The following is a 26462-nucleotide window of genomic DNA, read 5'->3' on the forward strand; positions in this document are numbered from 1 at the left end:
ACCTTACAGATTATCCTTAATCACAATTATTTTAAGCATATCTAACTACGTCAATGAGCTAATACAATGTTTATTTCCTTAATATCTAAACTCTATATGACCTAAGACTATTCTTACTATTTTTGCGGTAAAGCGATAGACAAAATAATCTCACGTGACCATTTCTACTAGGTCCATCTGGTTAATATCTAAATTGCTGAATTAAGGGTTACAGGAGGGCAGCGGTCCCAATGGTTATTGTGTATCAACGTTTATTATAGGGGTGACATATTTTTTGTAGGAAGGAAGGAATGTTGTGAAACCTTATTCTTTTACCTTACCACCACACATAAACAAAACCATCATCTGGATTAAACCACCCTGTAGGAGACAGGGGGAGATCTATATCTACCTTCTCTAAGGGCTTGCCTTTAGGGGGGTACCAGGGCTTGCCATAGATAAAATAAGCTGGTCCATATCTAGTAGCTACTGTGGGAGGTGCTTTGTGCCTAGAACTTGGGGAAACATTGTTATATATAAATTTCTGTGCCCCAACAGGTTCTGGCTATGCCAGTAAATGCAGTGTTTGATTTTTAACATAATAAAAACATTCTGCTGTAGTGAGGTTAACATCACAGGGTTTCAACATGTGTTTTGTCTCTGTGATGTTTTTCTGGAAATTTGTAGAATTATTCCCATCACCTCTAGCAAGATCCTCAGACTGAAGTGAGTAATATATTATTAGGAAAACTCCACAGAATAACATCCAAGCTAGGGAGGCATACATCTGGCTACAATCCTTTTAGGATGAGTCTCTGCAATCATTCTTCAGTGGAACTCTGTCAAGCACTGCAAGGAGAGCCAGGTGCCCCCGCATTTACATGTGGGGATGAAAATCAAACTCATGATTATACATATTGCAGGGTCACATGGTTCATGCAGTCATACATTTATATGAGGTAATAGTCTGTTTCACTCTACTATCATTCCTTCCCCCATATTTCCTTTTCTTCCCCTCTACCTAATATAAAGTAACTGTATTCTTCTCTATCCCCCCACTTATTGTGGATTAGTGTCTGCATATCAGAGAAAAATTCAGCCTTTGATTTTTAGGATTTGGCTTATTTCATTTAGCATGATATTCTCTAACTCCGTCCATTTACCAGTAAATGCCAGAATTTCATTATTCTTTAAAGCTGAGTAATATTCCATTTTGTGTGTGTGTGTGTGTGTTGTGTATAGCACATTTTCTTTATCCATTCATCTGTTGAAGGGCTTCTAGGTATCTAGGTTGGTTCCATAGTTAGCTCTTGTGAATTGAGCTGCTATAAACATGGATGTGGCTGTGTCACTGTAGTATGTTGATTTTAAGTCCTTTGGGTATAAACCAAGGAGTGAGATAACTGGGTCAAAGGGTGGCTCCATTTCAACTTTTCTTAGGGTTCTTCATATTGTTTTCCATAATGGTTACACCAATTTACATTCCTACCCGCAAAGTATTAGTGTAACTTTCCCCCCACTTCCTCGCCAACACTTATTGTTGCTTGTATTCTTGATAGTTGCCATTCTGATTTCCTAACATTGCTTTCACTGGTGATAGATGGCATATTTAAGTAGATCCCTAATACTAGTTTGAGCTCTCATTATGTGATTCTGAAGAAGTGGCTCCAAGTAGCAAGTTTGCCATTAGTATAGATGTCTACCTGTTGATGCTTATAGGGGTTTGAATTTCATGGATGAATTTAACCCTGGAACTTTTGTTGGTAACTGTGCACTCTGATGTGTTTTATTTGAATGCTTTGTTCTTTGATTCAGCAGTGCTTAATTTGTCATTCACTTATTTGGTAAATATTTATTGAGTACCTGGATGCTAGGCAGTGGCCTAGGCTTTGAGTTTATTGCAGTGAACATATCTCCTATTTCTTTTGATTTAGTGTGGAACAGTAACAATATGCACATAAGCAAAAATGTAATAATATAAGATAGTAATAAATGCTCTGCAACTAATGGTGGGGACAGACTAATACTGAGATGCTGTTAGTATTTAATTTTACATCTGTGGGAATTCCATGAATTCATTTAATTTACTGGTAATTAATGGAGAAACACAGATGACTTTTACACTTTATGCATGGCCCACTTAAATGAAAATATTAATCTAAAAAGATGAGAACGTGTTCATCTGTATATTAGTGAATGTTTGTATCTGATTTTTAAACTAGAAGTCTACCACTTGGTACCAGGGTTTTCTTGGACAGGTCATGAACTCTTTCTCCCTGAGTTTGTCAAGTCTGTAATGAAATACCTGATCACTTTTTAAATGAGGATATAATAAAATTAAAATGTAAAGAACTTACATGTTTTCCTGTGCCATGGTGTTAGTCACCATCACCAGCCTCATTACCAATATTTTTTAGAGCCTCTTTTATCAGATTATGTCATTGCTTATAGTGTAAAGAACATTCTAGAACATCTTTACATTTGTATCAGATGTCACTGATATTTTTCTAGTACCATCCAGCAGGGATTTTTGGTTTTCTTATATATACCTGTGTTTACATTTCAGAATATCTAAAATAATTGGGTTTCTGAATCTCAAAAGCATTGAACTTTCAAATTAAAGCACAAATCAGAGATCTTACCAACCTCCCTCTTTCTTTATGTAGTAGAACAAATAACTGCATTCCACAGGTGAAAAGCAGAGAAAAATATTTCATGAACTACAGATGCACAAATCATAACAAAAGGTTAGCACACCCGTTTAAGCATTCAAACTCATGTCCTTCCCAAAATTGGTCACAAATCATACAATGTCATTTTAAAATGAACATGATTTATTTCCTGTACTTTTTGAGTTGAAAGTTTAGCACATGAGATTGCCTAAAAATATTTGAAGAATGGATCAAAACATTGTGGTATCTATAATAATAGCATTCTAAAATTATGTCTTAACATTAAAACTGGTTTGGTTTCACCCTGACACTTTCCCCTTCTGTGCCCTTTAATATTCTGAGAATGAATTGTCTCAGCTATAAAAGTCAGCCTAAATGACTCATATCTAAAGTAACTCTAGTCATGGAAGATGAACAGCTTCTGGAATGTCAGGACTAAGAGTTAGAGACTTGGAGGGGAGAGGGTGAAGTCTTTAAAAATTTTTAGATTGTTTTTTATTCTTAAATAGTATTGTGCTCTGCAAGTTATTTGAGATCCCATTGTCAGTCAACTAGCCCCATAGAAACAAAGGACAAGCAAGATCAAGCATGAAAAGTGTAGTATTAGGATTTTGAAGAAACATGCCCAGGTTGCATTGCTATAGTCTAGAGTGTGTCCTGTGAAATTCATATGCTGCACTCCTAATCCTCATGAACTGAGAATGTGACTTTGTTTAGAGAGAAGATCTTGAAAGAGGCTATTAAGGTAAAATGAGGTTATACGTGTAGGTCCTTATCTAAACCTGGTATTCTTCCACAAAGGATTTGTGTCATTTACTTGTGCACAAAATTTATAAGCTACATTATTTTTATTCCAGACAAATTTCACAGAAAGGGGAGAGGAAAGATGGCCTTGTGATCACTTCCTTTCCATTGTGTAATCCAGTGCTGCAGAAGTTGGAACATTGTAAGTGGGTATCAGTGTCAGAGTTCTCTAGGAAATACAACAAAACTAATTAGTTGAAAGGCCCTAATAGCAAAAGCCAAGATTTCTGGAAAAGAAGAAATTCTGTCTCAAGAAAATAGTTAATTCTTGTCTAAGCTCCCCACCTGATCTAGGGATTTCCATCTTGACAACCCCACAATCCCACAGTCCTTTCATTATAATAAATCTTTTCTCTAGGAGAATATCTTTTGGCTTTAAGATCTTTCAACTAATTAGATGAAAAGCAACCACAATATTTTTATTGGTACATTATAATTATACATAAAATTGGGATTCATTGTGATCTTTTTGTTCAATCACATTATTAAATGTAATCTTACTTAAAATCATCTAATATAGATGATAAACACATTTACAAGATGCCTTTACAGCAAAACATAAATGCTATATGATTAAATAGGTAGGTAATATGGCCTACCCTAGTCAGGTTGACAAATATAATTTGCCATAGAAGTGTGAACTTTCTAGAAATATAAATGACTATTTCATTTGAGAATTACTCACACTGTGATTTTGATTACACCAGTTCTACTTGATAATGGATTTCAGTTGACAAACCTGACTTTATGGTATGATTAGTAAACTAAACCAATAACTCCAATATTTGCTAATTTTGTGAAGATGAAATATATAGCATAGCCAATACAAAAATAGAATGCTGACAATTTTAAATGGTGGGAAAAACTAAAAGAATTAACAAGCTAAAGCCAAAACAAAACAAAAAGATGGAAAAAGAAAATTTTAGACACAAAAGAGTATATCATAGACATAGATTAAGCATAATTGCATGATAATAGTCCAAAAGAACTGGTTGTCTTTTATGAATATCCCCTGTCCTTTGTGCAAAATTATAAACAGAGGGGAAAGGTTATGGATATCTTCTAAGACAGAGATGTCAAAACAGAGTGAATATTCCACACAACTGAGTAAAATAACCCTATGATATATTACAGTTAAAACATAATATATATCTAAATATCCAACATGAAATATTTTTAATTTGAAAAAAGCTCACAGAGGAAAAAATCTTGCTTAAAATTTATTTCATGAGTGACCATATAGATTTTAAGAAATATGCATTTCATAGTTCAAACAACTAGAATTTATGTTACTTATTTCAACAACACTGTATAAGGGAGGAATTAACTTACCAGGCTTATTACTAGTATATAAGCTATCTAAGATTCTATTCCTCTAAGGGGAATAGAATCTCTAAATTTACTATGAGAAATTAGATGGTCCCTAAGCAAAATATTTAATGATGAAATGTGATAAAATAAAAAATGTTATTCAATATTGAAATGGTGCTATTCAAAATTTGTGTTAAGTAATATCTAGAATTAAAATTTCTTGGTGATCCTTTTACTACAAAATATTTGGATACTCATGAAATGTGATTTAAATCTACATATGAGAAGAGCAAGACATAAACCAAGAATAAGATATCCTTCCCTTGAAGACTTAATAAGCTGTAGAAACAGAACCATCCGAGATAAGCATGTAAGAGTAGGAAAGTAAGGCATATTCATATATACAGTAAGTTAGCATGCTAAGAGAGATTGGTTCCAGGTCAGTGAGCTTCTTGGATCCTACTGGAGCAGTTTTACCAGTTTTTGTTGCTTGGAAATTCCTGATTACACAAATTTTCCTATGTCACTTTTTAATTTATAACTTAATCATTTTAATTTTTGGAAGAAAAATTTTATAATCACCCAATCTTAAAACTGAGAATAAATAGGAAGAATAGGAAATGCAGAAATTAATCAAAGAAAATAGCCAAATATGTAATGGCTGAGAATTTTTCTTGTTCAAAGGAAGAAATGAACATACAGAATCAGGAATTTGAAAGATTATTTTCCAGAATTAATAGAAAGAACAGTAAAGATTAAAAAAGATTCTAAATCAACAAATATAAATGAGATAATCTAAAAAAGTTATTGGCATACCAAATGATTTATGAGTGGTGACAGAGCAATTCAGAAATTTATTGTGAAAATGTTTTCCAAAATTAAGAAAATTGCCTCATTTTTTCCAGGGGATCCCCATTTAGTGTGATAAGATGGCATGGTGGTCCCATTCCAAACTTGGGACAGTTAGAAGGACGTTATTGATAGGTTGGTGTGTACCTCTCATAGAGGTCTATAGGACTGCCTGACCTTCCACTGCCCCCTGCCAATCTAATTAAATGGTTGTGCTTCAGAATGACTGTGTATCATTAGAACAAGTAACTACATGCATGCTGCTTTGGAGTCAGATCTACCTGGGAGCAATGGTACCAAGGTGTCTTTTGTAGGCTTAAGAATCTATTCTAATGTGGGACTGGAATTGTAGCTCAGTGGTAGAGCACTTGACTAGCACGTGTGAGGCACTGGGTTCAATGCTCAGCACCACATAGAAATAAATAAGTAAAATAAAGGTATTGTGTCCATCTACAATGAAAAAAAGATTATCCTAATGGCCTTTATAGAACCAAAGCTAAATTTTTTAAAGGTAGTTCTTAATTATGTGGTAAAATATTACAAATAAATCAATACCCAAAAAAATCACCACCTACCACTGGATATTTTTGTACATTGTCACACATCTTACAAAGTATAAATTAGAAATAAAAATATTCCACATGACATATATCCAAATTTTTCATGATTATTATCTTGTACAGCAAAATAGTATATTGTGATATTACATTCCTTACTAATTTTCAAATGAGTGGATTAAAAGCTCACTGTATTTCTTACTAACCAGTTGTGTAAAACAACTTTGACAGTTGAGGAGCCAGAGCTGGAATTCCCAGCTTTCCTCTGAGTGCTGACCACGTGATTTCACATTTCTCTTGCAGAGGTCATTTAAGATTTGCCAGGCAGGCATGTCCTTTTGCAGTCTCATCAGGTTCAAACCAATTAGGATGGCTCAATTTCTTAGGCTCACTTTGGGACAAATGTTCACTTTGTCCCTGAAGATGGGGTTCTGTCCTATGATGGATCTGTCGGAACTTCAGATTTTACCTATAAATATGCTTGTTGAGTGGCTCTGAGGCTGTGAATCTAACCTGGAATTTAGGTTTCTAACTGTATTTTTAATCTCATCAGTAAATGCTCATAGGTATATGCTGCTCTGTGAGGTATATTCTAAAACGAATGTAAAATAAGGATAGTGTTACCTGCCTTAAGGAATGATAATCTTGTCTGGCAGATGGGACAAATTTCTGGAGACATTTAAAGTGTATTTACCAGTGTGAAAAAAAGTCTGTCATGGAAATCAATTTATTATGAAAATAAAATTTTGCCTTAAGCCTTTAAAAAAAGTAAAGAAAGTTTAGGTTTAGCACATAATAATAATATTACTTCAGAAGACCAGATATAAAGCAAAGATGTTTTGATTATCAAAAAATGAATGTTTTAATAGATTTACATTATAGACGTGTCTATTGTCTAAATTTGTCTATTGTCTAAATTAAGAGGAAAATTGTTCTAGAAAGATGATCTGAGATATAAGGGGGATTTAAGTAAAAAATTTTAAAATCATTTTCTATTTAAATTAGTGATGACACTAAATTTTAGTAGACTTAGGTATAATGGAAGTGATTACATTATTGGATAATATGAGCATGTATACATAGGATGTAGAGATTTGATCAGTTAGTGGTAAGTATGAACATATATAATAAGCCCTTAGCAGTATTTAAAGATGGAAGGTAGAGCAGAATAGAGTCCTTTAAGGCACAAAAGGTGTAGTGATCTTTATTGACTTGACTGTCATTTTGTAGGTGGATAATTTATTTTGAACAGAAGGGATCAAAGTATCATCAAGTTAAGTATAAAGTAAGACTTTTAAGAAAATTGATTGAGTTCCCCATAGAGTTTAGCTAGTTTTCATTTAAGAATCATCTTGGCCCGTTCTCTTTTTCTGAGAACTGACAGTGGCAAGTACACTATAGCTTTTGTGAGAATAGAAATGCTCATTACATATCCTGAATAACCTGAGCAGTGAAGTGAGTTGCTCAGTTACTAGAAGGAACCAAAGGGAATCATTGAGTGGGGAAAATAATTTTCAGTAGCAGTTTAGCTACAGTGTTGGGAATAGCTGTGTATGAGGAAGACCTCCTAGATATCCTGAAAACATCCATAGTAAGTTCAGAAATGTCATTGGAAAGTTGGACCAGAGTTAAACAGGTAAGAAAGACATTAGTCCAGACTTTTGCTATATTGGAAAGTTACTAACTTCAACTCTGGAAACAAAGGTTGGAGGAATATTAATTACTAGTGAGCAAGTGAAAAGGTATTAGAGGGTGTTGGGGGAAGGAATCAGTCATTGTGATTAAGTCATTGTGATTGCTAACTACTGCTTATTAAATTTAAGTTACTACTCTCCAAAAGGAACGGGCAGACAATGATGCTGTCTTTCATGATGGTTCCATTTTAAAGGTATGGTTCCCAATTTTCGTGACATACTCTCCTGGGATATAAATCTGGCATGAGACTGAGAGTAGAGTTACACATCAAAGGAAGAAAAAATTATTTAAAATTATTAAAAAAATTTTTTTAAGTGCATGGTTTAAAAATTGGGAAGTGAGGGAAAAATCTATTAGATCTTATAACTTGAGTAGTATTGTGCAATGCCAAATTAAATAGAAGTACTAGTAGCATTTCCATGCACTAACAGTGAAGTATTAGGAAAAGAAATGAACCAAATAATTCATTTGCAATAGCTTACAAATAAGAATAAATATTGAGAAATTATTTTTACCAACAAGGTAAATTATCTGTACATGGAAAACTATAAAATGTTGAATGAAAATGCAAACTCATAAAAACTATCTCATGCTTATGGATATTCATACTACCCTAAACGATTTAGAGATTTAGAGATTCAGGGCAATATCCAAAAGTTCATATAGTAGCAAAAAATATCCTGAAAATCCAAAGCAGTCATGAGTAAAGTAAAAATTCAGGTATCATACTAGTTGTAATCAAATAATATTAGAAAGCTAAGGTAATTAATACAATGCAGTATGATATAAACATAGAAAAAATGGACCATGCAACAGAATCAAAAACCTAGAAATAAATCCATACACTTATGGTCACTGATTTTTGACAAAGATGCCAAGAATATACAATGAGATATAGGATATTTCTTTAATAAACCGAAAAAAGTTTCTTTGACATGGAGAAAATTGGATAGTCAAATTCAGAATAAAGAATTACATACTTATGTTTCATTATACTCAAAAGTCAACTCACAGATGTAGGTTCTGAAACTATGAAAATATTAGAAGAAAGCTGAACATAAAAGTTAACATCCAATGATATTAAGAAATGAACACAAACATCTAAGCAACAAAAGCAAAAGGAGAAAATAGAATTACAACAAATGAAATGTTTCTGCACAGCTAAGGAAACAATCAATAGAATGAAGAGAAAATCTCCATAGAATTGGAGAATGTCTTTACAACAATATATCTAATAGGTGTTCGATATCCAAAATATCTGAGGAACTTAACTAAAATTTAAGAAATAAATAGCCCAGTTAAAAAGTAAGCAGGTGACCTGAATAAGATATTATCTTATTATCTTCATCAGAACTAAAGACATATGAACAATGAGCAGTTATCTAAAATGATGCTCAATACAAAGTACCATGGAAAGGCAAATTACAACTGCAATGAAATATCATTTCATGCTTGTTAGAAAAGTTACTATCAAGAAGACATGTTTTCCAATCTCAAAAATCCAAAGGACTAATGATCTCCCTGATCAGTGGATGATGACACATAGTGGGGGGTGGGAAGGAGGTAAGAATGGAGGAAAGAGGAACTGTATAGAGGGAAAAGAGGGGTGGGAGGAGTGGGGGGAAAGGAAAAAAATAACAGAATGAATCAAACACTATTATCCTATGTAAAAGTATGACTACACAAATGGTATGCCTTTACTTTATGTACAAACAGAGAAACAGTATGTATCCCATTTGTGCACAATAAAATCAATTAAAAAAAAGAAGAAGACAAGTTTTAGCCTTTTAATCTCAGTGACCACAAAACCCGACAGGATCAACATAGAGGAGGAAGAGTATTTTGGTTCAGTTTCAGAGGTTTCAGTCTATTAGACAGCCTACTGTACTGCTCTGGGCTCAAGGCCAGGGAGGACATCATGGTGGAAGGGCATAGAGGGGAAAAACAGTTGAGGACATGACAGCCAGAAAGTAGACAGCTGGTTCCCCTCATCAGGTGCAAAATATAAACCCCCAAGCCACACCCTACCTGCCTACAGTTACTGCCCGGTTAACCTACAACAGTGGACTAATCCACCCATTAAGTTAAATCTCATTACCAATTATTTTCACCTCTGAAAATTCTTGCATTGTCTCATACAGGAGCTTTGGTGGACTATACAAGAAAAAAGAAACTAAGTATTGGTAAGGATATGGAGGGATTTTTCACACTTTTGGTGGGAACGCACATTGTATTGCTGTGCAGATGTTACTGAAAAATTAAAAATGCAATTATCCTAATGTTCTGTAAAACCCTCTGGTTATATATTCAAAGAATATAAAGCCAGTATATCAAACATAGTAACACTTCAATGGTCATTTCTCCATTATTCACTATAGTCAAGATGTGGAATCATCTTAAATGTCTTAACAAAAGATGAACTGATAAAGAAAATATGGTACGTACTTACAGCAGAATACTATTCTGTTTTGTGTGTGTGTGTGTGTGTGTGCTGGAGATTGAATCCAGGGTGCTTATGTCCAAGTCACATCCCAGCCTGTTTTGTTTCCTTAATTTTATTTTTATTGATTTTTAAAATACCTTTATTTTATTTACCTTTATGTAATAATGAGAATCAAACCCAGTGCCTCACATGAGCTAGGCAAGTGCTCTACTGCTGAGCTACAACCCCAGCCCTTTATTTTTTAAGAAAGATTCTACATAAGTTCCTAGGGCCTCACTAAATTGCTGAGGCTGGCTTTTAACTTGCAATCTTCCGGCCTCAGCCTCCTAAACTGCTGGGATTACAGGCATGTGCCACCATTCCTGGCTACTATTTCAGTCTTAAGATAGAGGCACATCAGGTCATTTGTGATAACATGAATGAATGAATCTGAAAGATATTATATTAAAAGTGGAATAAGTTAGGCATAGAAGCACAGAGGTCACATGTATTCATTTTTATCTTGAATGTTAACATTTGAGAGAAACAGGAAATAGAATGGTGTTTATCAGAAGTTGGGAAGTTGGGGGATGGCAAAAGTGTTGGTCATAAGGTACAAATTCAATTACAGAGGAGGAATAATTCAAGAAATCTGTTATATATAAAGGTGATTGTGGTTTATGAGTCAATAAAATATATTACACATTTTAAAATCACTCGGAGTGCAGATTTTAAGAGCACTTATCACAAAATAAATGTTTAAGTAATGCACATATCCAATAGTTTGATTCAGCAATTTCACAATGTATATGGATATCAGAACATGATATTTACACTGTACATAGATAGGATTTTTATTTCTAATTAAAACTTTTTTTTAAAAAGCTGCATATTAATAAAACACATAGATAAGTGAGGTGAATCCACAATTGAAAACACCTGGCCTAAAATAAACTGGCATCAAATAAAGCTTTAATTAAGTTAATATTTCCTTAAATAACTGAATTCATAGTTAGTAGCACTTTATTACTATTATCTAATATAAGACAGACAAACACCACAACTATGGTAACAGTAAACATATTTGACAATGGGGACACTGACATATCTTTTGAAAATTCCCATGAAACAGTTTCTGAAAAAAAAATTTGAATGACATTTTACTCTTACTCCTTTACCCTCGGAGGCCTAAGCAACACATCTCAGTTGAAGAAGCTTGCCAAGCTCCTTATCCATAGTGACATAAGAATCTTACTTACTTCTAGCAACTCTCTCCAAAAAATGAAAGAAAGAAGAATCCTTTGTGATTTTTGGGAGACTTATGGAAAATCTTAGAGTTTTTGGTTGAAAAGAGATTTAGAGTATAATTTTGAGTGGGAAAATACATATTAAAACTTGTCAACACATTTGAACCTTGATTAAATAAGATGCTGCATTATTATGAACAAAATACTACGCTACCTATTCAATTACAATGAATATTACAAAATATCCAATTACAAAAAATATTAAATGTAAGGCACCATGACTTCGTGGGTCCTTGGTGTTGTCTTGCTCTCTGCACCCCCCGCCCATCCTGTTTTGTGTATTGAGCTCCAGAGTAGGATCCCAGACCTAGGAATTAAAGATCTCATCTTGCCGTGTGCCTGGGTTTTCTTACTGCTGGCTCTTCTTTCTTTAATTATTTTCCACGACTTAACTCATGTAAATTTCCCCAAGTTTATCTGAAAGAAGAAGAGGAGAATGAAAACAGACAAAAACTTGTGAGAAAAAAGCAAGAGGCACAAGGTGAAAAGGCCAGTAGATACATAGAGAATGTTTTAAAAGCTCACCAAGAAATGAGATTGAAGAAACTGGAAGAGTTCTTTTATCAAATGATGGGTAAAACTTGGAAGTTAACCAGTAGTCACAGACTTGGGGGTGATGAAGAATTGCTTGAAAATGCAAGTCAGACATCTTTTAAAACAATTAACAGAGAAGCTGCAAAGAGACTGAACTTGTCTAAGCCTCTGACTGAAGTTTCCCCCCTCTGAATGGCCCTCACAAGGAGCAGGTTCCTGTTTTACCTGAAGAACCTTCTGAAACAACTGAAAAAGTAGTTACTGTTGCTCTCCGATGTCTAAGTGGCAACTCCTGAGGAGAGGTTTTTTAAGTCTTGGAGTTCACAGATCTTATCTGACTGGATGATGAAAATTTGGTATTATCCATCCCTATATAGCCTTTCCACGTCCTTTCCCAGAAGGCCCCGGAAGTGAAGCGAGATGAGTCACTGGCAAATGTAGGAATAACTGGATACTGCACTTAACATGGAAGTGAGGGAGCAGAGAAACTAGGAAAGAAATGAGAACTACCTGTTCTACTGAAAATCAGTTATGCCATGTGCCATGACCTTGCTGGACAATAAAGGTTTCACATTTAAAAAAAAAAAAAAAAAGTAAATGTAAGAGGCAATATGTGTATAAAGGACTCACTCTTTTAAAAATGAAAAGGTTTTGCTCTTTTAAATAATTAAGAACATTTAGCCGGGAACAGTGGCTCAGCCTATGATCCCAGCAGCTCAGAAGATTGCGGCAGGAGAATCCCAAGTTCAAAACCAGCCTCAGCAATCACAAGGCACTGAGGAACTCAGTGAGACCCTGTCTCTAAATAAAATACAAACTAGTGCTGGGGATGTGACTCAGTGGTTGAGCACCCCTGAGTTTAATCCCCAGTACCAAAATACTACTAATAATTAAGAACATCTTAAAGTCAATATCCAACAGAGGATATTATAAGATGGAAAATCTTTCCATATATTTAGGTTCTCAGAAAGTAAAGAACCTTTGTAAACTCTTAAAGAGAAACAATGCTCCAAGAAATCTTCCTATTTTAACAGAAAAAAAGTCAGACTAATTTTGTACAAGTACATATTTGATATTAAATTTTAAAAAATTACAAATAAATCCATTAAATTTTAGCCTGCTTTAACCAGGAGAAATAAAATTTCATCTCCATGCATCTTCTGTGACCAAATTTTCTCAGCTTCTGGAAGCAGAGCTCATTATACTTTATAGGAAAGCTACTTTTTTCCCTTAAAAAAGACACCCCTGGGCTGGGGATATAGCTCAGTTGGTAGAGCGCTTGCCTCACAAGCACAAGGCCCTGAGTTCAATCCCTGACAAGAAAGATAAGAAAGAAAGAAAGAGAAAGAAAAACGCTCCCTGCATAGGTTACATACAATGTTGTTCTGTCTTCAGCTAATACTCTAAATTGCTTTACTGGGTGTAATTTAAACCATTATAGCTTCTCTTTCACAGAGAAAACAAAGAGATGGGAAAAAATGAACTGTCAGGCACCATCATTTTGTAGCAGACTAACAGATTATGAATATCCATATCACACCCTTTATAGACATACATGCCCTTTTATTATAACTCCTAAGTTGCAAAAAATGAATAAGAACATAAACAGACACAAATACATGCACCGAATACAAATAAAAAGTAAAAAATTCACCACTTATTAATATCAAAAAGTGTCTAGTCCAGCGAGTACAATGAAGACGGCTCTCAAATGAAGTTTTAAGGTCTTTATTTTTATGGGAGAGCTTCTGAGCTGAGTGCCTGGTTCTTCCTCTTCCTCCACCGCAGCCGTCTTCTTTTTCTTCTCTTGTTGCGCAGCTCTCTCTCTCCTTCTTCTCTTGTCGTGCAGCTTTCTCTCTCCTTCTTTTCTCTTGTGCAGCTGCCGCTTCTCTCTTCTTCCTCTCTCGTCACGCTGCGGCCGCCTCTCCTCTTTTCTCGTCTGGCAGCTGCTGCCTGCCCTCCTTGCCTTGCTTGCTCCCACCGCCACGCAAAGTACGCAGCTTTATGGGATATAACAGCCAATCACCTTCATGGGTCAGGCGTTTGGCTCGTGGAGACTTAATGGTGGGTAATGAGGACATGTACTGATCACGAGCTAAGCACTGACGCGGAGGAGATCAGTCAGCCAATAGAAAGCACTTGCAGCTGGGCTTCTCTGGGCCATCTTAGGGCGAGGCCAAGCCACCACTGCGGGCCCTACAGGGCAGCGGCCTCCAACAAAAAAGTTTACAAAACGATGATGCATACATGCAATTATATATCATACTTTTATTAATCATCTATAATTTGTAAAAGAATATCTAAAATAACCATGTTAAATTCTTTTGAACTTCAGTTAATACACAAGCAATTAATTGAAGTGAATTTTAAGTGAATTTTAATTGATTTCCACAAGTGATTTACATTTTATTTTTTCTATTTTTTATTTTTACAGACTGCATTTTGATTCATTGTACACAAATGGGGTACAATTTTTCATTTCTATGGTTGAACACAATGTAGTTTATTTTTTATTTTTTATCTTTTTCACTTTAAGACGCTTAGTCAAATCAAATCCCATATTTTTATTCTATTGTTGGATGGCACAAGGTAAAAATTTCACCAAATTCCTAGAATACACATATTTTTAAAAATTATAAACTCTGTCCCAAAATTTGAACTCTGGGGAATATGTTATGTGACATTAAATCAAAAGAGTAACACCATCTGCACAGATTTCCTATTTCAGTCAGTTATAATCAATAGTTTTGATGGAAAGGGCCTGGGAAAGCATCATGAGACCTCTTGAATAATTTTAATTCTGCTATTAATTTGACATCTAATGTTGGCCATCACTTAGCATCTCAGGCTTCATTTTCCTCATCTACAAAATGAAGATAACTTATTGAAAAGTGACTGAGTGACTGAAAACATTTTTCAGGTCAGTGGTTTTTAACTGATTTTGTTTCCACTTGATTTGTGATCTTGTGTTAATCTTGAATCTATCTATGCTCTTTCCTTATCTAAAATAGATGCAGGCCAAATCCTCATTATAATTACAATAAAATCTAAGATTTTAAACCAACAAACTATTTTCAAGTCACTGGACTACCGTTTTGATCAATAATCAATAGAATCAAATTCCACAGCAATGATAAGGTTGAACACCTTAAAGTTTTATGTAACTTGATTACAATAAGTTGAAACATAAAACATGAGAATATGTTAGGTTATGAGGAATGATAATAAAATATCACATCTTTTTTCTAGCACACAATCTGGAGAAGAAGAGAATAAACTACATAATGAGCCTGAAAACAAATTCAGATTATCTTTTTAACAGCCAAGTGGAAAGAGATCCATGGTGCTCATCTTTAAACCAAACAACACTGATATAATGGTCATGAGTCTGTGATTTAATTTAAATAAATACACACTTTTTTTTAAAATGCAAACTTTTGTTGTTGAATTTATAGGAAGGTTTTAAAAGAAAGATTTCGAAGTTAAAGTTATTAATTCTAAGTTCATAGAATGTAGACATAGTAGAATTTGTGTATGCATTCAATTTAAATAGTTTCTTTTATATTCTCCTCACTGAAAACAAAACACATATGAAGACTTCCAAAGTAGTATCAAAAGCACATTTTCTGACAATGGAGAGCTTCATAATATCTAATATACAGAATTTCTGACATCAAAGAAAGATAATAATGAGGAAAAAGCCAAAGTAAAGCTGGACGAATTCCCATTCTGCTCAAGAGGATGTCTTTCCTGGGTGGTTATAAGCAAATCAGATACAAGCAATTGTAAAGATTTAACTAAATAAGTACTCTGTTCTCATATATAATTAAAACCCATTCACATACTATATAATTTTTGGTTATTTATATATTTTTTAATTTCCTTTAAACTGCAGAAATCATTTTGGTTACTTTCATAGTCCCTTCTTGGGATTTGGAAGAAATCATTGGGAGCGTCAAGGACTAAATTTAAGCTGTCCTGTAATCTAGAAAACAACAAACAAACAAAAAAACAAAAAGAAGAAGAGAATTGAGGCTGGGATCACAATACAAAAAGTAAAATAAAGTTATCTACAATTTAAATTACTCAAACTTAGAAATTTAGGGTCATCAAAGTGAGTATTCAGGTTCAACCTATAAGGAACATAGATATCACCCATGAAAAAAGGCAGCAGATTCAAAACTTAAGTGGGCAGGTAGAATTTTACAGAGGTCAGCTCGCTGAGGTAAGTAATCCCAATACCAAATTCTTCTCCCTTTGAAGAGACAGACAGTATTGTCTTCACAAAATGCATCTCTTACTATTCCATCCTTTCATGCCAGTCACATACATATATTCCATTTCCCCTTCCTCTGTCCTCAGATTATATCAATAATTAGAGCCACTGCCCTGGGTGAGTCAGATATGAGTCAGGGTCACTGAAAAATGTCACATCAGGATGACCAGGATGTCAGAGACATCCAAGCCAAAGGGAAAAGTTGGAACAAAGGAGTAAGGAAAAACACTCAAGGTGAAGGTGATACTGATTTGAGTACAAGGTTCCAGAATTGTACAAAGAAGTGTTATTTCATGATTATAAATTCTTGAGAATTTATAATATTTAAAATATTTTAGACAAAAATCTGCTAATGTAAGCAAAATTATCAATGCTAACATATTACCCCTATGACTGCTGATAGAGGTCCACCTACTGGAGTAAATCTCGGTTTGAGTTAGAAGGGGAGTGGAATGGTGGGAGGATGGAAGGATAGGGACCAGGGTCCCTGTGCTTACCCGCCCCAGATAAACTGAGAAACTCATCTCTGGGGAGCCCCCTTCTCTCTACCGCTCGTCCTAGAGGCCCTTGGTGGCAAAGAACAGAAGTTGGAAAGGAATTGGGAGAATTTGGAGCAGCAGAAAAGGTCAATTCCGGCTTTACCCTGGCAGCTGTGGATGAGTAGGGGTCCTCAAAGAGGGCTCACAAGTCGGGCTGCAGTCTCCCCCAGCGGCCAGTCTTGCTGGCGGGTGCCCCAAGCCCTCCCTTGTCCTCTATTCACAGCCTCTTGGCCGCCCGTCCTCGTCATCGCCAGGGTCGCCACAGATCAGGTTGGGGGTCGTGAAGACGTCCAGAGCCTCTTGTGCATTGGGATGTGCTGGTGGGCCATCCAGCAGCAGGGCAGCTCCTCCTGGACCAGTGGCCCGCCCACGTCAGTGGGGCACAGGAGCTTGCTGGCGCACTGGTAATTGAGCACACACGCAGAGTCCTGGATGCCGGTCAAGTAAGAACTGCCGCCTGCAGGGTGGTCACTGCCGCTATGGGAACTGCAGTTGCTCGCGCCGCCCTCCGAGCAGCCACCGGGACCCGGGACAAAGGAGGCAGTGGAGGACACGGTGGTGGCGAGTGGAGGGTGCCAGGGCTGCAGCTGTCACCCGCCGCGGTCAGGCAGTCGCCCTGGGGCTCCGAGGCGGCGAGAAGAGCCAGGCGCGTTCCTGGCAGTCTTGAGGGTGCTGCGGTAGGTTTCGTGTCGGGTGCCTCCGACATTGAGGATCACCTTCTCCTCCTTCTCGATCTTGCCTGTCTCTCTGTGGCTCAGACATGACTTAAGACCAAGAGAAAAGGCTCTGCTTTAGTTTCCGAAGGGACCAGGTTCTCCGGGCAGCTGGACCGAGTCTTGGCGGCCAGCTGAGTCTCCCTTCTCCTTTCTCGAGAAGCTACTTGTTGGCGTTTTCCGGGTTCAGGTGGTTGAACCGCCTCTCTGGGCGCTGAGTTAGGGAGACAGCCCCTGCTGCCCGCCGGAGGAGCTCTCCGCCTTCATTCTGTGATCTGTGGGTTCGTGCAGCGCCAACCTCTGCGCGGTCACCATCGCGCGGGATTGGGCAGATAATGGTGCGCTGGGCGGGTCCAGCGGGCCTGCCCGACCCGCCCGGAACCAACAGATGGGCTGCTGGAGACAGGAGGGGAGGCTAGCCTGGGTCAGGAGAGCGCCAGCCACTCTAAGGTGCAGGCGCCCAGCTTGGATTTTGATCGCGATTTGCATTTTAAATGTATCTAACGCTTTGTTTGCTGTTTTTCTTTCTTTTAGTTTATCATGTAAAACTTTATGCACTTTAATTCAAACTTTTGAAAAAAAAATGTTTTCAATATAAGAAAAACAACTACCTCCATCGTTAACAACTGATTCCTTCATGTCCCTTACCATCAGGACCTACAGCTATTTCTATTTTTAAAATAATCATTTAAGAACTATATAAAAATCTTCAAAAATTGTTTAAAGTAATTTTATTACTTCACCAAAATTAAATCCATGCCATTTTAAGAGGATTCCATTAATTTATGTTGTCATTGAGTTACCAATGAATCTCACAGAATATATTAGAATTAATTTTTTCAAGTTTATAGCTAACATGTTTACAAGTCATATATAATCGTCTATCTTGGGAATAATTAGTAGTAATGGGTATTCAAAGGAAATTATTTCCTGCTACAATGAATGCTTAGTGCCACAGGTGGTGTTCATCAAGTGGAATGGTTTGCCGAGGGTGGAAGGCAGAGCCAAGAATGCTTAAGCTTGACTTGTAGAATCTTTGTTTATGAAAGTTTCAAACATAAATGAGTATTTATAATTATGGCCCACAATGTTTTTCAAGCAAAACCAAATGTGCATGTACCCTCTTTTTTAACATCTAAGAGTGAAAGAATATGAAGCATACATCTGCCTCTGGGAAGATAGATGAGTAAATATAAAATATTCTTAAAAAGATAACATTGGACATTTCACATTGATTTGGGAGGTTTTTCTTTTGCATGGAATTAACATAATTATTAGAAAATTGCATGAATTAATTGTTCCCAGATATATGTTCCTAAACATTTCATAGTGTTGTAAATAACAGTACTATTTTGACTTCATTGTTTTTGCTATTTATCACATTACTATCCATATACAAAATCACATGTATGTATATATATATGTGTATGTGTGTGTGTGCGTGTGTGTGTGTGTGTGTGTGTCTGTCTCTATGATTTACTATATAAACATACTGCCATAATACTTGTAAGAGGTAGCCAGATTGATGATTGACTTTGGAAATATGCTGAGTTCAAAAGTTCACATTTTTTAATTCCTTTATCAATATATTTCTTTGTAAAATATACTTTATCTCTTTGTATCTGAGTTTGTGTATCTATAAGCTGGAGTGATAGTAATACCCATCTTAAAGATAAATGTTAGGTACTGGATTTTTATGTCAAAAATATTACTATAGGGCTGGGGTTGTGGCTCAGTGGTGGAGTACTTGCCTAGCATGTGTGAGACACTGGGTTTGATTCTCAGTACCACATAAATAAACACAGGCATTGAGTCCATTCACAACTAAAAATATTTTTAAAAATATATTACTATAAAGTAATATTTTATGTTCTCAAAATCTTTGTCTAGTTTTTATCTTTAAAATGAATTCACTATTCTCCAATTTGTTACATAAAACTTTTTTTTATGTAATCATTAAGGCAAAATTACAATGTACATTTAATTCTTGAGATCCTTGCAGATATTAATTTGTTTAGATATTTTTTTCCTTTCTTTTGTATTTCAGAGAGCACAGCACAGCATAGAAGGGAATTCTTGGGTTGAATTTTAAGAAATAATTGAAAACTGGTGCTATTTCTGAACTCAATGAATAAATGACTTGAAAGATTTATAGGAACTTGAAGTCTTATCCAAAATTATCCAAGTTATCCCCCCAATTCTCTAGCTATCACTGAAAATATAGACAATGGTTTGGAAAGGAAAAAACTGGATGGCTAGACAATATGAGAACATAAAACATAATGACACTTGCTCTCTAATTTCTACTCAAATCTTATTACTGCAAGCTTGTGTCTTTCAGCTATAATACTACTTAAAGGTTCTGAGAATCATTTGTTTCTTTTTTCCTTGCTAAATTTCCAATTTTGACAGTGAGACCTAATACATAGCAGGCACTTGGTAAAGACTTGTAAAATGATAAAAATAAATAAAAAGTTTATTAAAACTTAATTCCAATCTTATATACTTGTGGTATACAGCATATTTTGATGCATGTATATACAGTATGATATTAAATAAGCCTTTATTCTTGAAATTTCTAAGTATTGATTGGTAAATGAGTAGATTCTGCATCACAAAAGCTATTTGTAATCAGAACTAATTTGAAGTATCTATTTTCAGGTATCTTTATTTGCTAACTTTGGAGTTGACATTTTTAGTGATAAAAATATAATGATAAATTACCAAAAGAGTTCATACATTTATACTCACGTGCTTATGTGTATTTGTAAATAATCAAATTTTAAGCAAATAATACACTGAATGATTTTTGCTGAAAAATGACAAAACAAATTCAAGCATTTAATATAAAATCCATGGTATTTTTGATACTTGATACCACACAATTATCTCAATATTAATATTATGGTTCCTTGTTGAGCATTCATAAAGAATACTACCAAGGAAAGGTTTTGAAAATCAAGGGAATCAAGTAAAATTTATTTTTTTTGCATGCTAGTACTCTGAACACATCATATAAATATAATTTGAATGCTAATTCAGCTTATTCTTTGTTCTATAGTCATCATTTGAAATGAGATGTTGTAATGTTTAATTTGAATTGCCAACTTGATTGGATTAAGAGATGGTAAAGATTAAGAGATTTCTGGATGTGTGAATAAGGGTATGTCTAGAAATGATTGGCATGTGGGGTAGTGAACTAAATTGGAGAACCCTGCCCCCCAAGAATGGGCAGCACCATCTGATAGTCTGGAGGCTTGGATGAAACAAAAGTCAGAAGAACAAGGAAGTAGCAGCAGTTGCAAGCTCAATTCTTCTTGAACAGGTTCTTGTTTGCTCCTGGCATTGCCTTGAGAATGTTAGAGTCCCACTTCTTCACTCTTCCAAAGTGGACTTTCCCAGTAATTCTGCAAGTAGTTTCCAAAAGCCTTTGATCTCAGATTGGGATAGCACCATTGATCCCTCTTGTTTTGAGGCATCAGTATCTTGGACTACACAGCTACTGTTTCCTCCAGCTCTCTAGCCTTCAGATGGCCATTGTGGACTACCCAAATTCTAGTTTTTTAAGATAATCAAATAAATCCCCTTTTTATAATCATACTTCTTGTTGAGATTCCCAATGCAGAAATAATGTAATATTAAATTTCTGTAATAGTGCAGTTTATATTAATATTAATTTAATGAGCAGCCACAATTCAGGAGAGTAAAGTCATAAAAATTTTTGAGATATATTCTTATAGCCTTTTCAGGGAAGATCACAGCAAATATTATCATTCAAATAAAGTTACCTTAAATATAATATTTCCTGATCTTATGGAAATTATTCTAAATGTAAGACACATTTTGATTGGTCATGACAAACATTAATTAACCTTAGCTACATGTCCCACAACGTAGGTATATAATACTTAGTGATAAAGCATGCTGCCTCTGTGGCCAGTAATGTTTTTTATTCATCCCACAGCTACTTGGCACTCCCTTGGCCAGGATGAATGTGAATGTGATGAATGCTGGCTGTTTTGAAAGAGAATGCAAAATCAAGAATTCAGAGTCTATCAACTTCTAAGAGATGGGAGATTTGTCAGTGGAAACAATTAAAGAAGCAATAATTAGAAGTTGCTCTTTCTGGTCTATGAGCAACGTTCATATTTGCCAGCATGGCCACTCTGTACCGCAGATCTTATAATACCTCTTATAATGTTCAGATCTTCTTGCAGAATCTTGATATCTTCTGGTCAAGTTAGAAATTCACTAAGACCTAGTAACTATTTAAATTCTGCACTTCAAAGAGAGTAGATATTAGGCCACAGAAAATAAGGGCTTCTTCCAGAACATTGGAGTCTATCCTGTGACTCCCTCATAGAAACATGCCATACAGTCCAGAAAACATCCTTACCCAGCACTGATCTAAAGCACCTTCTAATTTGCCTGATGGCCCAGATTTCAGGGGAGCTGTACTACAGCATATGCCTGCTGCCAAGACCTTAACACTTACTGTGCAATCCAAACCTTGATGCTTCCAAGTAGTTTGTTAAATAAGCCAGAGCATTATTCCAAAGTGTCCTTTATGCTCCTCTAAAATCTAAAGAGGTAGCAAAGAAGTCCTAGGTCATCAAAGAAAAGACAATGCCATCTGGTCACCTAGAAGGACTAGTTTAGTTAATTTTAAAACATTGTAACTTCATTTCCTATAACTCATTAAATAGGCCTTATGGAAAAATGAACTGTAAAAATAATATTAAGATATTTAGAATAAGCATATTTTTGGTGGTGGCCTTGGTATTATTCAATATTGACAGTACAACTATGGTTGATAAAACAAATATGCAGTTAAGTTGTTAAGATTGAAGATTTTTCATAAAAGAAGATACGCATGCAGTCTTATAAAAATTAATAACTTGCAATGTCAGAATTTTAAAAATAAAGCAAAAAGTAAATATTAGGCATTACACACAGATTTCATATCAACCCTGAATTGACAATTTAGTTTCAGAAATTAAGGTAATCCACCTAACACAGGATTTATCTTGAGGTCTGGCACATTTTATTTGGCATTTTCTATATTATCATGACTGGCACAATGTTTACTCAGTTTCCTGAACCAGGCAGTAAGGAGACTGGGAAAAACAGACAAACAGATACAAAAATAGAAAAAGTGGGACTCAGTGGTTCAGCCTGACTCTGATGGAGGAAGACTGACCACACCAGGCTCAGCAGCTTCATTATATAGGTTTAAACATCAAAAGGATTATTATGAGAAAGCTGCTTCAAGATCAATAAAATTGAAGTTGCGGGTAAAACAGCTCCATTTATCAGCATGTGTCCACACTCTATCTCCAGGCAACTGGCATTTGAACGCCTGGCAATGAACTAATAAATTTCATGACTTGCACAGAATTCTCTTTTTAACAGGGTATCACCATCAACTGGTCAGTTTTCGAACAGTGGCTTCCCATGGAGAAATTCCCAAGAGAGGAGTCACCTCTGTCTCTGGGCAGTTTAAAGCAATGACTCATTCATCATTCCAGACACTACATGGGATTTAAAAAATTGTATTAAGTATATTTTGATTAAATTCAAATGTATCTTCCTAAAAGGAAATCGTTGTTTTGACAAAGTGATGGAGATATATGTTCCAGGCAACTTAAAAATCGTGATTATGGAATTTCTGATTTTACATTATACTCTTAACCTTTTTGACAAATTTTAATTAGCATAATAATAAAGTGCATTCTTTACCAATTCCATTGGGCACTGTATTACATTTCAAATTCTAATAATTACTACCATTAATTTTTATTTGGTTTGTATATTTAGACAAAATATACTAATTTTCATTGTTTATAACATATTCTCTATATTTCAGTTACTCAATAATTTCCTATTTGTTATCTTCACTTTAAATGAAGCTTCAATTTATAAGATTGTTATTTTAGCTTATATAATTTGGAATTTAATTTTAGAACTGACAAATTGAAATATGATATCGATGTGAACTAGCATCCTAATTCATGGTTAATTTCTCATGTCACAAAGCAAAGCTTCCAAGTTTTGTTTTGTTTTCTTCTAATTGATGTGTAATATAACATGACTCATAACAACTTTTGTCAGATTTCTTTTTAAATCGAGCTGTATCTACTGCGTTTGTAATAGGGACTATGATATAATAAGAGAAATGCAAATCAAAACTACCCTAAGATTCCATCTCACCCCAATTAGAATGGCGATTATCAAGAACACAAACAACAACAGGTGTTGGAGAGGATGTGGGGAAAAAGGTACACTCATGCATTGCTGGTGGGGTTGCAAATTAGGGCAGCCACTCTGGAAAGCAGTGTGGAGATTCCTCAGAAAGCTTGGAATGGAACCACCATTTGACCCAGCTATCCCACTCCTTGGCCTATACCCAAAGGACTTAAAATCAGCATACTACAGAGATACAGCCACATCAATGTTCATAGCTGCTCAATTCACCATAGCCAGATTGTGGAACCAACCTAGATGCCCTTCAGTTGATGAATGGATAAAGAAACTGTGGCGTATATATATACAATGGAATATTACTCTGCCATGAAGAATGATAAGATTATGGCATTTGCAGGAAAATGGATGAAATTGGAGAATATCATGCTAAGTGAGATAAACCAATCTCAAAAAACTGAAGGACGAATGATCTCACTGATAAGCAGATTAGGACATAAAATGGGGGGTAGGAGGGGTTAGCATTAGGGTTAGGGTTAGGTTTAGGGTTAGGGATAAGGAGGGTGGTAAGAATAGAGGAAGGAAGGACTGTATAGAGGGAAAAGAGGGGTGGGAGGGGTGGGGGGGGAAGGGAAAAAATAGCAGAATGAATTAAGCAACATTGCCCTATGTAAATTTATGATTTTTAATAAAAAAGAATAAGACAAATGTTCTATGTGTGCAGTTTACTGAGTGACTAATAGGATAAAGAAATAATATACATTTTGATAATTTTTCAAGTAAAAAATCTGGTGGAATATCGCATCAGTAATATGGCAAAATGGAAAATGTCAGCTCTATACATTAGCTCTATATGTTAAATAACAAGAGAAGAATTTCCATGCCATTATAATAAGTGGCCTTCCTTACTGATATTCAAAGAAACACTAAAATTTTAACCCATATTACTTAATGCAGGTAACCATCTTCTAACCCTCACCATATATATTTTTTCTCATATAGAGAATTATAGCCAGTTTTTGATAATTTTATTTTTTTTATTAAATCGTCTAATGTTCCTAATGACTTCCTGTTGCTATCATTTACTTCTACAATTTTTCCATAAGTGTGTGGAGGACAGGGGGGAGACATCTGAAGTCTGAAATATTGGTCCCAGATTTATTATTCATAAAGAATTAAAATTTATTACAAGTTACTTTTGCAGATATTCAATTTCTCATAATGATCAATTTTGTTTGCTGCTCAAGAGTTTCAAATATTTAAAGTAAATTGAAAACATCATAACAATAAAAAATTAAGTTTAAAACATAAGCAGTGTTAAATATAATGTACTTAGAGAATAATAAAAAAATCAATCTAGCCTGGCACAGTGGTACACACCTGTAATCCCAGCAGCTCAGGAGGCTGAGGCAGGAGGATCACAGATTTAAAGCTAGCCTCAGCAAAAGCAAGGTGCTAGGTAACTCAGTGAGGACCTGTCTCTAAATAAAATACAAAATAGGGCTGGGGATGTGGCTCAGTGGTCAAGTGCCCCTGAGTTCAATCCCCGGTACCCATCCATCCAAAAAGAAACAAACAAACAAACAAACAAAAATCAATCTAATATTTGTGGTCATTTAACTCATTCCATAAATCAAAAGTCGCCTTTATAGCTTCACAGAAAATTTTCTTTGTACACTTAAAAATGTAGTTGAAGGACAATTTTTGGTAGTATAAGGAGTTGGACAGAACAGTTAGAAAAACATGTTAGTAAAGTTATGAAGTTTTGACTAATATATGGTACAGAGTCTACTGAACCAAATATCTTAAAATGTTCAACCCAAATTATGAAAAAATAAACGTGTGTTCAATGGAATATTTGAATATTTATTAAGAATTAATAAAGAAGGAAATTTTGCCATTTGTAAAATGTGGATGACCCTGGAAGACATTATGTTAATTGAAATAAGCCAGGCACAAAAGGATAATATCACATGATCTCACTCATATGTGCAGTGTAAAAATGTGGATTTCATAGAAGTAGAGAGTAAAATGGTGGTTACCAGTGTCTCAGGTGGTAGTAGGTGTTGGGGAGGACTGGAGAGATATCCATCAAAGTATACAAAATCTTAGTAGAAGAAATAAGTTCAAATCATGTACACATTCTGTTAAAATTTGAAAATAGGAAAGACGAGTTGAAATACCCCATTTACTTCAGCAACGATGCATTATTACAAAGCCACTATATACTTCCTTGAACTCTATCTAATAAGTAGGTTATCAAGACATTTATACAAAAATATTACAAAACAAAATCAAAGCATAATTACCTTAAAAGTGTACCAAAATGTTATGGTAGACTGATAAATTTATCTACTTAAGAAAAATCTAATTATATTTCACAAAGAAAATGTGATTTTAGATAAAACTGCCTCAAATTTCTAAATGCATCCATGTAATAAGAAGAAATTCTGGAAAAAGGAAAATGACTAAATGATCAGAGATGGGAATATCTAACTATTTTCCATTAATTAATGGCAACAGGATGAGTATATAGATTAGGGATAGTACATCCTGGAAGGAGATTAAAGTCAAATTCTTTAAAATGTTTAATGTCAATGGGC

At 35.1% G+C, this 26462-nt stretch overlaps 1 pseudogene across 1 annotated transcript; it reads left to right on the plus strand.

Annotated features, from left to right (window-relative positions):
• Positions 1–860: 860 nt before the first annotated feature.
• LOC306659768 (UBX domain-containing protein 8-like) lies at positions 861–13190 on the plus strand (annotated as a pseudogene). The gene is made up of 2 exons (XR_013766640.1): positions 861–1394; positions 1611–13190. The product of XR_013766640.1 is annotated as a UBX domain-containing protein 8-like (transcript).
• Positions 13191–26462: the final 13272 nt, after the last annotated feature.

This window comes from Sciurus vulgaris (genome assembly GCF_902686455.1).
Source record: "Sciurus vulgaris genome assembly, chromosome: 4".
Lineage (NCBI taxonomy): Eukaryota > Metazoa > Chordata > Mammalia > Rodentia > Sciuridae > Sciurus > Sciurus vulgaris.